General features: G+C 43.0%; 1 protein-coding gene across 2 annotated transcripts in view; it reads right to left on the reverse strand.

Moving 5' to 3' along the window:
* Positions 1–13,538, reverse strand: part of Rell1 (RELT like 1) — a 69,965-nt gene that overhangs the window by 5,407 nt on the left and 51,020 nt on the right. The window contains exon 7 of one of the 2 annotated variants that reach the window (XR_006147234.1): positions 9,778–10,042. The gene's annotated coding sequence lies outside the window, so the exon portion shown is untranslated. Of the gene's footprint in view, positions 1–9,674; positions 10,043–13,538 lie in introns of those variants that run through there. The other variant, XM_042678193.1, reaches the window with a different exon arrangement.

The following is a 13,538-nucleotide window of genomic DNA, read 5'->3' on the forward strand; positions in this document are numbered from 1 at the left end:
CCCGCATCGGAAATAAAAATTCATAAAGCAAAAGTCTAAAAATAAATAAACCCACGTTTGTACTGAGAATACCCACATTCGTCATTAAACAATGCAGACTAACGACTATGGACATAGCACTTACCTCCTCTGAGTATCATATTCGTTATTATGAGTAATCTAGATACGAGTTAAAGCCCACAAGAGATTTGTGTGGGTTCTGTGCAAGAACTACGCTGATTTCTATCTGCTGACGAGGATTTGGGTAGCTGAGGGGTTTTTACAACCATCACATGATAAAAGGATGTAAAATCTGAAAGGTAAGGGAACTTTAGACAAAGTGGGCGCGCTGGGAACAATTTGGCCGTGCATAATGATGTTACACGTGTATTAAGTGAGGAATGCTATAAGGGTGTTTCCCCTCTAGTTATAAAGAAGATTTTAATAAATAGACTAGAAAAGCTAATCAAAGTGTGTGGGATCTCTGCAGTCATCTGCTGGCCGTGGAACTTGAGTTTGTACATGGGTCACAGGACCATGAAGTTCCTTAGGCTCCAAGGTTCTCATACGTTCACCCGTGAGCAGCCAGTGTGATTTGGTCACACAGCTATAAGGTCCTTGGACAACTTTTATGAGGGTGAACTCACCCAACATTTTTATTAGCATGTGTTAATGGTACCACGTGAAGGATTTTATTGGTTATTTTCCATACATAAACAGTCTCCTTTGATCAAATTTTGCCTCCCCCCCATTAAACAATAAAATCTTGATTGCTACCAATGAAAGGTCTCTGAACCACTTCTAATAATATTAATTTCTAATCTGTGTAATTCCTGTGCTACTTACATCATTAATTCTCATCTAAGGTCAAAATGTAATTGAGAGGCAAATTCACACTGTGTCTGAAATGAATATCTCATCAAAACTGACCTATTTCTTTTATCTTCCCTTGCTCCAAATACATTTTTATAAGATAAAATGCATTTTTAATGCAAACAGAAACTATAGGGAATTTGGCTGGTGATTTGAAGAGTTGTCCTTGATTTTTTTATGTATTCTGGCTTTCTATAGGGCTTTTCTTTGATTTGACCAATGTTAATATATATTTACCCATAATAAGCAAACCAATACATACTGCAGTTTGGGTATAATGTTAGACTCCAAGAGCCTTTTTGTCTGTTATTTCTCAGCTAGATTAACTTGGCAACAAAAGTAGAGTTCTTTTCAACTCACTGAAATACTGAGCTTTTATCATAAGATAAAAATCAAACGAGCCTATTACCTCATAGATTTAGTTCAATTCTACGCAAGAGAAGGAACCCTTTAACTCATATATTTCAGTCCATTCAACTGCAGGAAAAGAGCACCATCATCTTAAAGCAATTAAGGGGTGCCTTTTACCAGAAGACACCATCTTTGAAGGCAGAAACATCCATCAAGAACAGATTCTCACGTGTCCAAACTGCCATCATTTCCTTCACTGAATCGGGTTAGAACCCCAGCTGCTCTGAGGCCAGTAGCCTGGTTGTTTGTAGCATTGGAGACAATTGAATGAATGCCAACTGTCCCCAGGCCTGTGCATTACACATCCACGCTCACATGGTATTGTCAAGGCTCACATTATCCAAAGCCCACACTATCCACACTTCATAGCTAGAGGATTGCGGCCCAGCAAGTTTAAGGTTACAGATGGACAAAAGGATCTGAGTGCCGAGTCTCTTGTCTTACAGACTTCTGGAAGCTATAATCATAAGCCAGTACCACATCCAGAGAAGGAAGGGCGTCCTGAGGTAATGAAGGGGAGAGAGCTTTCCAGAGCTTTTCACAACAGAAACCAGCCATGGCGAAGGCTCCTGGCGACATCTAAGGCAGCTCTTGGAAGCCTCGGCTATTGGACGGAGTGTCAGGCTTGGTGACTCATGTGGCTCTGTAACTCTTCTGCATTCATCTTTCTGGTTGTCTTTTTGGTCACAAGTGACAGACACTCAAACGATGAAGGCTAAAGACCAATTTCCTTGAAACATTTATGAAACCCAGAAATGGGTTAGGAAAAAATCGAACAATGGCAGTTTGGCCATGGGAGAGTGAGTTCTTAGATTTCTGCCTTTTCCAAGTTGAATCATCCATCATCTGTTCCTTTCACACGAGGCTGCAAAATTCTATGGTTCTTCTTAGTGCAAGAAACTTAACATAGCAAGAAGCAGTGTGCACTGGGATGCCCACAATCCACGTCCATCAGAGGTGGAAGGGCACATACCCAACCCTGAGCATTATGGTTTCTCCTCACTCAAATGCATGCTAACAGTTTGATTTCCAGTGTAACTGTGTTGAGGAGTGGTAGGTACTTTGAGAACTAGGTTGTGGGGTCTCTACCTACAAAAATGAGTTATTATCTTTTTTAAGGATCTTATGTCTCTTACAATGGGATGAGGTTTCTCAGCAAGTTATTCCTTGTGAACTGCACTAGTTACCTCGAGAGAAGGTTGCCAGGTGCTGGTGGCTCACACCTGTAATCCTAGATTCTCAGAAGGCTAAGATCTGAAGATCGTGATTCAAAGCCAGCCAGGGAAGGAAAGTCCATGAGACTCTTATCTCCAATTATCCAGTAGAAAACTGGAAGTGGAGTTGTGTGGTTCAAGCAGTAGAGCACTAGCCTTGAGCAAAAGTAGCTCAGAGACAATATTCAAGCCCTGAGTATTAGCCCCAGGGAAGGAAGGAAGGAAGGAAGCAAGCAAGCAAGCAAGCAAGGAAGCAAGGAAGGAAGGATCACCCCTGTGTTTTGCCTCTTCTATACATGCTTGGTGGCCACTCACATTCTTGTCATATGATGCCATCCATGTTACAACAACACCAGACCCTCACCTCTTGCGGCTGCCAAGGGTAGACTTTTCATCCCCTCAAAACCTTGGGCCAAACTAGCCCTCTCTTCCTTCAGCGTTAAAGCATCTTGTCAGAAAAACCAAAAGCGGGGCTGGGAAGGTGGATCAGTGGTAGAGCGCTTGCCTTGCATGCCTTAGGCCCTGGGTTCGATTCCTCAGCACCACATAAACAAAAAAGAAAAAGAAAAAAGCCGGAAGTGGCGCTGTGGCTCAAGTGGTAGAGCGCTAGCCTTGAGCTGAAGAGCTGAGGGAGAGCGCCCAGGCCCAGAGTTCAGGCCCCACAACCAGACCCCCCCCCAAAAAAAAAAACAAAGAAAGAAAAAAAAAGAAAAACCAAAGGTACCAACAGTCACTTCCAACAGTGCCCTCTAGAGCAAATGTTGAGGCAAGACAGGCTGAGTGACAGCATGCCTGTCTAAGTCTCACTATCCCGCAGTGAGGCAGGTGGCTTTATGGAGGAAGACACTGGGACTCAGGAAGAGATGGTAATTTCCCCAAAACACAGCAGAGATGGGAAGAGCTAGAGTTCCAACTGAAGAAAAAAGGTCAGGATACTTCCCTGAGACTACATAGCTTCCAAGGGCCACACCCCTGCCATGGCAACATGGAGGGCATGGGCTTGTTCCCTCCTGGAACACAGACATTCCTACCACCATCCACAGTGACACCCACAGGGACGCACGCTCAGTAAGAAACTGCAACTTCCGGCGGGGGGGGGGGGGGGGGAGAGGAGGAAGACAAAATGGCAAGATCCAAAAATGGGTTAAATAAAGTCAAAACTGATCTCTTACTCTTACAAAATAGCTAATGGCCTTCTCTCATTTCCAAATGTATGCTTTTATTATTCATTCCATACACACACACACACACACACACACACACACACACACACACACAAAGTCAAGAAGGCTTTCAGCACACAGGGCCAGAAAGGTAACTAATAGCACCACCACCAAACAGCCACGCCATCCGCTCTGCAGTTCCCATATTTAGCCAGCAGAGGGAGGTCAGGTACCAGCTGTGTGCAACAAAGGACTGGCAGGTCCCGACAGCTGTGGAATGCAAACCATGAACTCCCAGGGGGGTACCGTTAGGTGCTGGTTCTCCAATGAGGGTCCTTTAGAGGAGATTATGAACTGAATGAACAGGCTTACAGGAAAATGAAGGAGACAATACAGGGCTGGAAAGGTGGGTGTGGTAGAGTACTTGCCTCCATGAATGAGGCCCTGGGTTCCATTCCTCAGCACCATATAAACAGAAAAAGGTGGAAGTGGCACTGTGGCTCAAGTGGTAGAGCACTGGCCTTGAGCTGAAGAGCTGAGGGACAGCGCCCAGGCCCACAGTTCAAGCCCCAAGACAAGAAAAAAACAAAAAATTAATGCCAGTAAAAAGGTGAAAAGGATGCAAGAATTGGTACTTCTGGTACAAAACAGTCACTGTGATCCCAGCCAGCAACTCAGCAATAAGCACTACTTCCAAGCACCCAACATTCTGCTGCCCTGTAGGATTGGGAGAAGGGTCCTACCTTTCCCTGTCAGCATCCTAGAGAACAAGTGTGGCAAGCAAGACAGACTTGAGAGGGAAATCTGGGAACACTCAAGACCAAGGATGCCCCCTCCCCCCACCACCCCGAGGCAGATTCACCCAGAGCTGACTTGTCTGGACATCACTGAACCAGTTAGTAGTCCAAGCTGACACTACCAGGCTAGCACGGGGTCATCTTCTACCTTCCCAATTGCTCACTTCTGTCTAAAGCTGAGCAAAGGTGACCCCTAAATAGTAGCTCAGCACCACCCATTCTGCACTGGACTTTTACTAATGTGAATATCAAAAGGGCTGAGATTAAAACAACAACCAAAAAATGACTGCCACCACCAAGTCACAGAATTTGGAGAATTTCTAGCATCCTCCTTGTGTTGTGTGTATCTGTGTATCTTCTGGATCTTCAGGATTTTGTGAAGCAAAACTATGTCAGTGTTTCCACGTCCTCTTCAGAAGTTACTACTGAACATTTTGTTACCAAAGGGAACCTGCGTGTATGCACACACACTAACACACCTGCAAATTCCAAGTCTGAACTCCATGAGACACCAAAAGAACAAAGCTTGCTTTTTTTTTTGCCAGAATATTGGAATGCAGATGTGACAAATAACCCTATCTTACAAATGAATCTCACAGCTAAGTGGAAGCAAGTGGATTACCAAAGGATCTGGACAAACAACTAGTTTTTAAATCTAATACTGAAAAGATGGGGAAAGGAACAGTACATACACACCGTCCTCAAGCTCATCACGTGTTTGTTACCAGTGAGCACCATCAAACTACTTTACATGTATGGTTGGGTTAAATACTCAAAAATGTTGTAGAAACTAAGATCCAGGTTTCCTGACCATAGGAGGAAAAAATTAAAAAATAATAGTGCCCACTTGAGTTATCACAGCAGTAACTGTAGGCAAAACCCTCCCCGCCCGCCCCCCCAGGATGGCACAGTAGGTGGAAAAGCATCCCACAAGACTCCCAGGACCTGTGAACCATGAACCTATTTAGAAACAGGGTCTCTGAAAATGTAATCAGGCTAAGATGAAGTCACAGTGGATTGCAGTGGATCCTAAACCCAGTGTCTGGTGGCCTTATAAGGACAAAAAAAGGGGACACACACACACACACACACACACACACACACACACACACACACACGGAAGAGGGCCATGTAAACAGATCTTGAGCTACAGCTGCTTTAAACCATGAACAGCTAGCCACCACAGGAATTTAAGGAGCTGACTTGATCTTCAACTCTGGCCCTCTCCTCAACTGTCCAACAGTAAATGGCCGTCTCAGGCCACCCAGTCTTACATCATTAATTAAAGGAAGCCCAGGAAAGGAATACAGATGGTGACATTACTAGGTGGAAGTTCAAGCACAAGGCTAGTGGCCTCATTTTTAAATCTTCCCTCTCAAATGTTTATTCATTACCAAGGCAAAAACAGCAACTTTACCAAGTAAAGTTGGTGGACACAGCACTGACCAGACAGAGGAACCAAATGTTGCTTTGTAGTATCACAAATCATTGATGTGGCACACCACCCACAGAGTATCTTTTTTCTAATGCAAAACCTCCATGGAATCCTGAGAAAGAGGCAATAACCTGCAAGTCACAGAGCTTTCTACAAAACGAACCAAGACGACCAGAAAGCATCAAGATCTGAAAAACAGTGTGACTCACTGGACACTATATTAAAATTGAACTATGCAACTTATGGGTGGGGATGGGAAGGAAAAACTGGGAGTAAAGGGAAGGGGTGAAATTGTCCAAAAAGAAACGTACTCTTTACCTGACTCATGTAACTGTAACTGCTCCATACATCACCTTTATAACATCAATAAAATATAAACATTTAAAACAATCTGAAAACACAGGTCACAGGAGAGTTAGGGAGATTCTGGAAAGAAAAAGAGTCGCTTAACAAGACCACACTAAAGCTACCAGCACAACTATGTTTATTGCAGCATTATTTACCATAGCTAAGATATGGAACCAACCCAGATGCCCCTCAGTAGATGAATGGATCAAGAAAATGTGGTATATATACACAATGGAATTCTATGCCTCCATCAGAAAGAATGACATTGCCCCATTTGTTAGGAAATGGAAAAACTTGGAAAAAATCACATTAAGTGAAGTAAGCCAGGCCCAAAGAAACATAGGTCCCATGGTTTCCCTTATTTGCAATATCTAGTATATGTATGAGTCAAGCGGAAAAGGTCAGATAATGTGATGTTAGGAAAATGAACCCTTAGATATGTATTTTAATGTTTTTTTCTTTCATCCATTTGTTTCTAACGCATTTATAAGATGATTTCTTTGTTGCTTTGTATGTCCCTCCCCCACAGTATAACCCCTGCTTTCACTATATTTGATGTCAGTATAACTTGTGGAGGAGATGGGGGAAAAACAAGTCGTTTAAGGATATAGGTGGACCTGTTGCAACAATGAGAAGTACAAGTTGTCATGTCGAAAACGAGCTTTACAACGTTGGTGCGGGGGGGGGGGGGGGGGGGGAGGGATGATTGGGGGGGAGGATTGGGGGTGTGGTGGGGGGGAGGCTGGGAAGGGATGTGAAGGGTAAACAAAGGAGGAGGCTGCAATGCTTGATAAGAAATGTACGCATTATCCTGCCCATGTAATTGTAACCCCTCTGTACAGTATGTTCACAAAAAAAATAAATAAAATAAAATAAAATGAAAAAAAAAAGAAAAAGAGGCGCTTGTGAGACTAATGAGCCTCGAATGTAATCTAATCAACTGCACCAGACCCATGTTAAAACCTTGGGTTTAATTGTTGTGGTAACGTGAAGTGTTCATGCAATAGAGAAATGAATTCAAGGAACACATGAATTTTACATTGTTTTATAGCTCATCTCAATATCTAAAGTTAATCTCAGTGGAAAAATCCAGTGAATAATAGCCAAGTGATGACCTGACAAGTCAAGGCCTAAGAAATTAGGTCCTGTAAAAGAAGCTCAGGCCAGGGAGCATGCCTGTAATCCTAGCTAGTCATGAGGCTGAGATCTGAGGAATGCACGGCTCGAAGCCAGTCCTGCCCAGCCAGGAAAAGCCACCTAAAAAAAGCTCAACTGTGGCTCAAAGTGGGAGTGTTTGCCTTGAGCAAAAAAGCTCAGTGACAATGCCTAGGCCCCCATGAGAGAGAGAGAGAGAGAGAGAGCGAGAGAGAGAGAGAGAGAGAGAGAGAGAGAGAGAGAGAGATAGAGAGCGCAAACTTGGTAAATTATACTACCACATGGGTCATTCACAACACGTGTTCAACTTATTTTTTTTTATTTTTAACTCTGCTTTGGTAGTACAAAAGAAGCCAAAGTACAAACCAGACAAGTTAAAAATACATTTGACACTCAAAAAGGGGTGAAAAAGTTTTTCCTGTACGAATGTTTACATCAAGGTGGTAGCCAGTCCACTGATCACGCCAAGAAGCTATCCATCATTAGTGTTTTCTATAGCAAGTTCATTCCGGATCCTCAGCTCTTCTCAGGGAGGAAAAGAAAAAGACAAGACCTGTAAACATCAGTTGCTTTGGGAACACTGAAGAATTCTCCTCAGCTAGTATAAACCAGTAAAAAGCTGATGTATTGGAAATATTGAATAGCTTAACTTTTGGCAATATTTGGAAACTAGCCATATACAAACTGCTCAAGTAATAGAAAAATATTTAAAACGTACTCTTCATATAAATACAATTTTAAATATTTTTGAGTATTCTCTTGCCTGTTGTATTGCTGTTTTTTTTAAAAAGTGCTCTGACTTGAGTAAAATTTTTAAAAAAATTAAAGCTGAAGAATATCTTACAATTTATGCCTCACCATTTAGAGGGCTCATTTTTATATGTATATATATTTTTTTTAAGTAAAAGTATTGGCCTAGATCTCACATCTAGTATTTACACAGACCCTTAAAACTCCTATGATACTTTCAGGTCTACACTGAGATTTACATTCATACTGACTTCTACTCTGTAGCCACACATCTTGTTTATGAGTGGGCACTAAGAACTCACATCAAATAAAATCTATCATTCATTTAAAAGGTTAGAATTTTTTAGTGTGATGACAAAAACAGAACCAAGTAAGTATAACGACAGTAAATACTTTGGAGTCTATTTTTATGAAAGTCATTTTGGAAGTGCCAAATGGCAAATGTGCCTTTTCTCTTTGAGATAAAAGAGTACCCAAGGCATGGCACCAACACCTGGAAGGCAGGTCTTAGAGCGCTCCCACAGCCCCACTCCCAGATTGACCTAAATACTATCTGCTCTTCTGTGTTCTTCCAGCTGGAGAGATGGAAAGTGTAAGGGGAGACATAGAAAGAGGAGGAGAGAGAGACACAGGTAGAGGGATGAAAAGGAAGAGAAGGAAGGAGGGAGGGAGGGAGGAAGGCAGGGAGGGAAGGAAGGGATAAGGGAAGAGGGAAAGGAGAGGAGAGGAGAGGAGAGGAGAGGAGAGGAAAGGGGAGGAAAGAAGGAAGGAGGGAGGGAGGAAGGGAGGGAGGGAGAGAAGGAGGGAGGAAGGGAGGGAGGGAGGGAAGGAAGCGACTGTCTCAACCTTAATAGAAAGAAGCCACAGAGTCTTTGAAATACTGAGCATGAGCCACAAGACGGAAGGCAGGATACACTGAGTTCTCTACCGGCTCATCTTGCTGCAGTGCATTGTTTTGGCCTCTGGTTGTCAAATGAGAATATTTTCTTTTTCCCTCTTAGTGACTTGAAACCATTTCTCTCTGTTTATTCATTGAACTAAATGAGTTGCTTAGCTTAAGTTACGAAAAACAGGAATTTCTCAATGTATTGTAAGTGACTCAGAAACAGCATGGCCGCTGGAGTTAATTAAGCTGAAGTGTTGGTCTAGGAATCCAGTCAAGTGTCTGGTCCCATCTGATTCCAGGATCTCTTAGGAGATCATCTTCTCAGCACAAGACTAGGGGATCTCCAAGGGCCTTTTGCCATGGAAAGCTCATCTTTTATAATAGCCAGGGCTGGGGTGTGTGTGTGTGTGTGTGTGTGTGTGTGTGTGTGTGTGTGTGTGTGTGTGTGTGTGTGTGTGTGTGTGTGTGTGTGTGTGTGTGTGTGTGTGTGTGTGTGTGTGTGTGTGTGTGTGTGTGTGTGTGTGTGTGTGTGTGTGTGTGTGTGTGTGTGTGTGTGTGTGTGTGTAACTCCTCTGTGCCTCCCCCTCCCCCTCTCCTCCCCTCCCCAGTGATCCTGGGGAAAGCTGAGAGAGAGAGAGAGAGAGAGAAGCTCCTTTGTACCCTCCCTCCACTCCCCGCCCCTCCTTTCCCCAGTGATCCTGGGGGAGCTGAGCATGCATATGCTGCCCAGGACAGGCCACTAACAGGAGTGGTGGCTAGCGTGAACAGTAAGATCACCAATGAGCTATTTCCTTCCCTGGAATCTACTAATACATTTTCCATTAGACTTGTTAAACCAGAACTTGTTTCAAAGCAAACCAAATTCTGTATCCAGCAGTATAGCCAAAAAAAAAAAAAAATTTTCCTTTTAGGTTTTATCTGCATGCCTGCTGACTTCATAGAAACTGTATAAAATATATAAAAATATTCCCGAAGCAACTTCATATCTTTCAAGTTTTCCGTTTCTTTGAATTCTTCAAAGAAAGCCATGTCTGCAAGAGAAAACAGAAAAGGGAAAGCTTTAACAAAAGGAAACATCGCATTACAAACTGATGTGTCTGAATATTTAAACACATATAACCACGTTACTTCTTCACTCAATCCGGCCCCAGCCCACTTCATCCCTCCCTCTCATTCATTTCTTCTAGAAACCAGCATAAGGAAATGTAAGTACCACAATTCCACAGGGACCTCATTATCAAAGCTTGAGAAAGCAATAGTTTGAGGAGATTGAAGGTATCTTCACATGCCTAAGGATGACAGACAGGCATTCTCCCTGAGATTCCTGTATCACTTCTTCAAAGAAAACTTGTTCTTTTAACTCCTCCCCATGTGCTGTCAGGCTGTGAAGTGTACAGTGAGCATCTTCAATAACCAGAACTTTGTATGAACCAGATAAAGCCATCCGGATCTGCCCAGTAATGCCACAAAGACTAGCCGTGGGTATGCACTGAGTTCCTAGGGCAGCTTGCCCGAGATAACACTGGAGAGTTAAGAACCCTTTGTGGTCTGGTCTGGCTTTGTTTTGCTGTTTGGTTTTATTTGGGGAGTTTGGTTGATTGGTTGGTTGGTTTTTTTTTTTCCCCCTTTGGCAATGCTGGAGATGGAACCGAGGGCCTCACATAGATGAAGCAAGTTTTCTACTACTGAGCTTAAGACAAAACCCTTAGATTTTTGTTGGATCCTGAGTGTTCTCTATTGTAATTTTACCACTTTGCAGCAACTAGTCATTGTAATATCTGAATTTACAATGTACAAAATCTCTATACTTGTGAAACCATTTTATACTTTCCAAAAGACTTCTTACAAGAATCTCATTTAATTAAAACTTTGTAGCCATCCTCTTTCCTGAAGGCTGGGACGACCAGAACAGACTCAGATTCCAGAGGTACATAAGATATAGTAGTGGCAGCTAGACAGACTTAGGAATAAAACCTCCCATCTGCCAAACAAATCCAGACAAAGCCAGCTGGAAGAAACACGGGACTGCCAAAAAGGTTATAGAGATGTCTTAATTTAAGATGCACTTACATTTAAATTCAAGGCATCTTAAGATATCTAAATGTCTTCATCTATGATAGCATATGATCCTGGGATAGCAGTTTAAGGTAAGTATTCCAATATCACCCATGTTGTCTTCCTTCTGTTACTAGTTACATTCATGAGTGACTTGCAGTAGTTATAGAGAGGAGAAATGAGACACAGGATTAAGGCTGGTTTTCTAAGCAAGATGAGCTGGGTACCATCATCTCCTTAGCTGAACTGGAACTAAAACAGTATCACCTTAAATGGCACAAGTCAAGCTTTCAATTCTAATGAAAGAACTCATCACGCACAGTAATTCCACAACCCAGCAGTGCAGATTCATATTTATAGCCGGCCAAAGTCACATCAAGGAAGGTGGGCGGAGGCTACTTCCAGAAAGGACTCATACAGAACATTCCAGCACAGAAAGAGCTACAGGGGCCAGAGATGAAGAAATACAGAAATGGTCCTAAAAGAAAAAGGGGGGGAAAAAGCAAAAAAATGTGAGAAATTTTTCAATAAAATTTTATCATCTAGAAAGAGAATGGATAATCCATTGTGTTTGTCTCCTCTTTGTGAGATGTCAGAGCTAGACTTTTGTATCCGGAAAATAACAAAGTCAAGGGCAAGGAATGGGAACCTGGAATGCCATGTTCCATCACAAAATAGAACGTCCCATTCAGAAGGTTTTGCAATATACTTGACAGACCTTGGAGTGAGCATGCAAGACTATGGGCTGGAGCCAGAGGTCTGGATTCAAACCCAGACCCTATCTACTGTGGGTGGTTTCTTTATATAAAGTTTGAGCACACTGCTCCTAAAAGATCAGTAAATCCAAATAAGGATCTTCTGTCATATCTGAAATCTTGTTCATTTTTTGAAAATAAATGTCTTTTTTTTTTTTTTGGTATGTTGTAGGGCTTAAACTCAGGGCCTAGACACTGTCCCTGAGGTTTTTTACTCAAGGCTGGCGCCCCAACACTTTGGGCCACAGAGCCCCTTCCAGTTTTCTGGTGGCTAACTGGAGATAAAGAGTCTCATGGACTTTCCTGCCCAGGCTGGCTTTTAACCTTGATCCTCAGCTCTCAGCCTCCTGAACAGCTAGGATTATTGGCACCAGCCACTGGCTGAAAATGTCTTTCTTGAAGGCTGGGGTGGGGAGGGGGAACCTATAAACTGGGGCAGGGGGAAATAAAAACTATCAGAGCCTACCATTTCCCAACCCCACCTCCAAAGAGTTTTTAATTCAGAGAATGCAAATAAAGTACAACCTCAGAGGGGCCCAAGAAACCTCCAGAGTCCCTGTCACCAAGCTTAAAGGAAAGCGGATAGAGATGGATGGGGGTCAGGAGAGTCAACTTCTCATTGGTGCAGATACTCAAGAGGAAAGAGAGTTCGAAAATCTTAGCAGTAGACCAACTCAACCCCACTCCCACTGTCCCCCTACCCCACGAATGCCCAACTGTGAGTGGACCTTCCATAAAATGATGACATCAGGGGCTGGGAAGGTGGCTCAGTGGTAGAGCGCTTGCCTTGCATGCCAGAGGCCCTGGGTTCGATTCCTCAGCACCACATAAGCAAAAAGAAAAAAGCTGGAAGTGGCGCTGTGTAGAGCGCTAGCCTTGAGCTGAAGAGCTGAGGGACAGCGCCCAGGCCCAGAGTTCAGGTCCCATTACCAGAACCAAAAAAAAAAAAAGATGACGTCAGCCCAACTTCTCAGTCCCCAGATCTTAATTTGATTCTACCTCTAGTAAGGAGCTAGTACTAAGGCTTCCTTAACGCATGCAAGAAAATGGCTCAAATTCCTAAGGGATAGTTCTTTTTTTTTTTCAAATAAGTTTTTTATTGTGACAATACTGTACAGAGGGATTACAATCACATGAGCAAGCATTGTTGCCTTCTCCTTTGTTTTTCCCCTCCCCTCCCTTCCCTCCCATCACCACAACTACATTCTCCCCCTCCTCGTCCCCTCCCTCCCCCGCCCTGGCCTAAATTGTAACGTTCATTTTTCAACATAGTGTCTTGTACATCTCATTGTTGCAATGGGTTAAACTGTATCCTAAGGGATATTTCTTTTTCTATTTTCTCCCAGCCCAGGGTCTTGAACTCAGGGTCTGGGCTCTCTCCCAAAACCTCTCTGTGTTCAAGGCCAGCACTCTACTACTTGAGCTACAGTGCTGCCCTTCTGGCTTTTTCTAAGTAGTTTATTGGAGATTAAAAAAAAAAAAGTCTCACAGATTTTCCTGCCTGGGCTGGCTTCAAACTGTGATCTTCAGATCTCAGCCTCCTGAGATTACAGGTGTGAGAAATGTGTGCCTGGCCAAAATACTATTCTGAGATGTCCTGAGAATACAAAGCTGTTAGGGTCTTAAGACATTTTAAAAAAGAACAGGAGGTCCCAGATGATGCTTGGAAAATTTCCTCCTAAGACCACTCAAAATGGCATGAAAAAACTGATAGCAG

The sequence above is a fragment of the Dipodomys spectabilis genome, unplaced genomic scaffold (assembly GCF_019054845.1).
Source record: "Dipodomys spectabilis isolate Male_0828 unplaced genomic scaffold, ASM1905484v1 ptg000043l, whole genome shotgun sequence".
NCBI classification, from domain to species: domain Eukaryota; kingdom Metazoa; phylum Chordata; class Mammalia; order Rodentia; family Heteromyidae; genus Dipodomys; species Dipodomys spectabilis.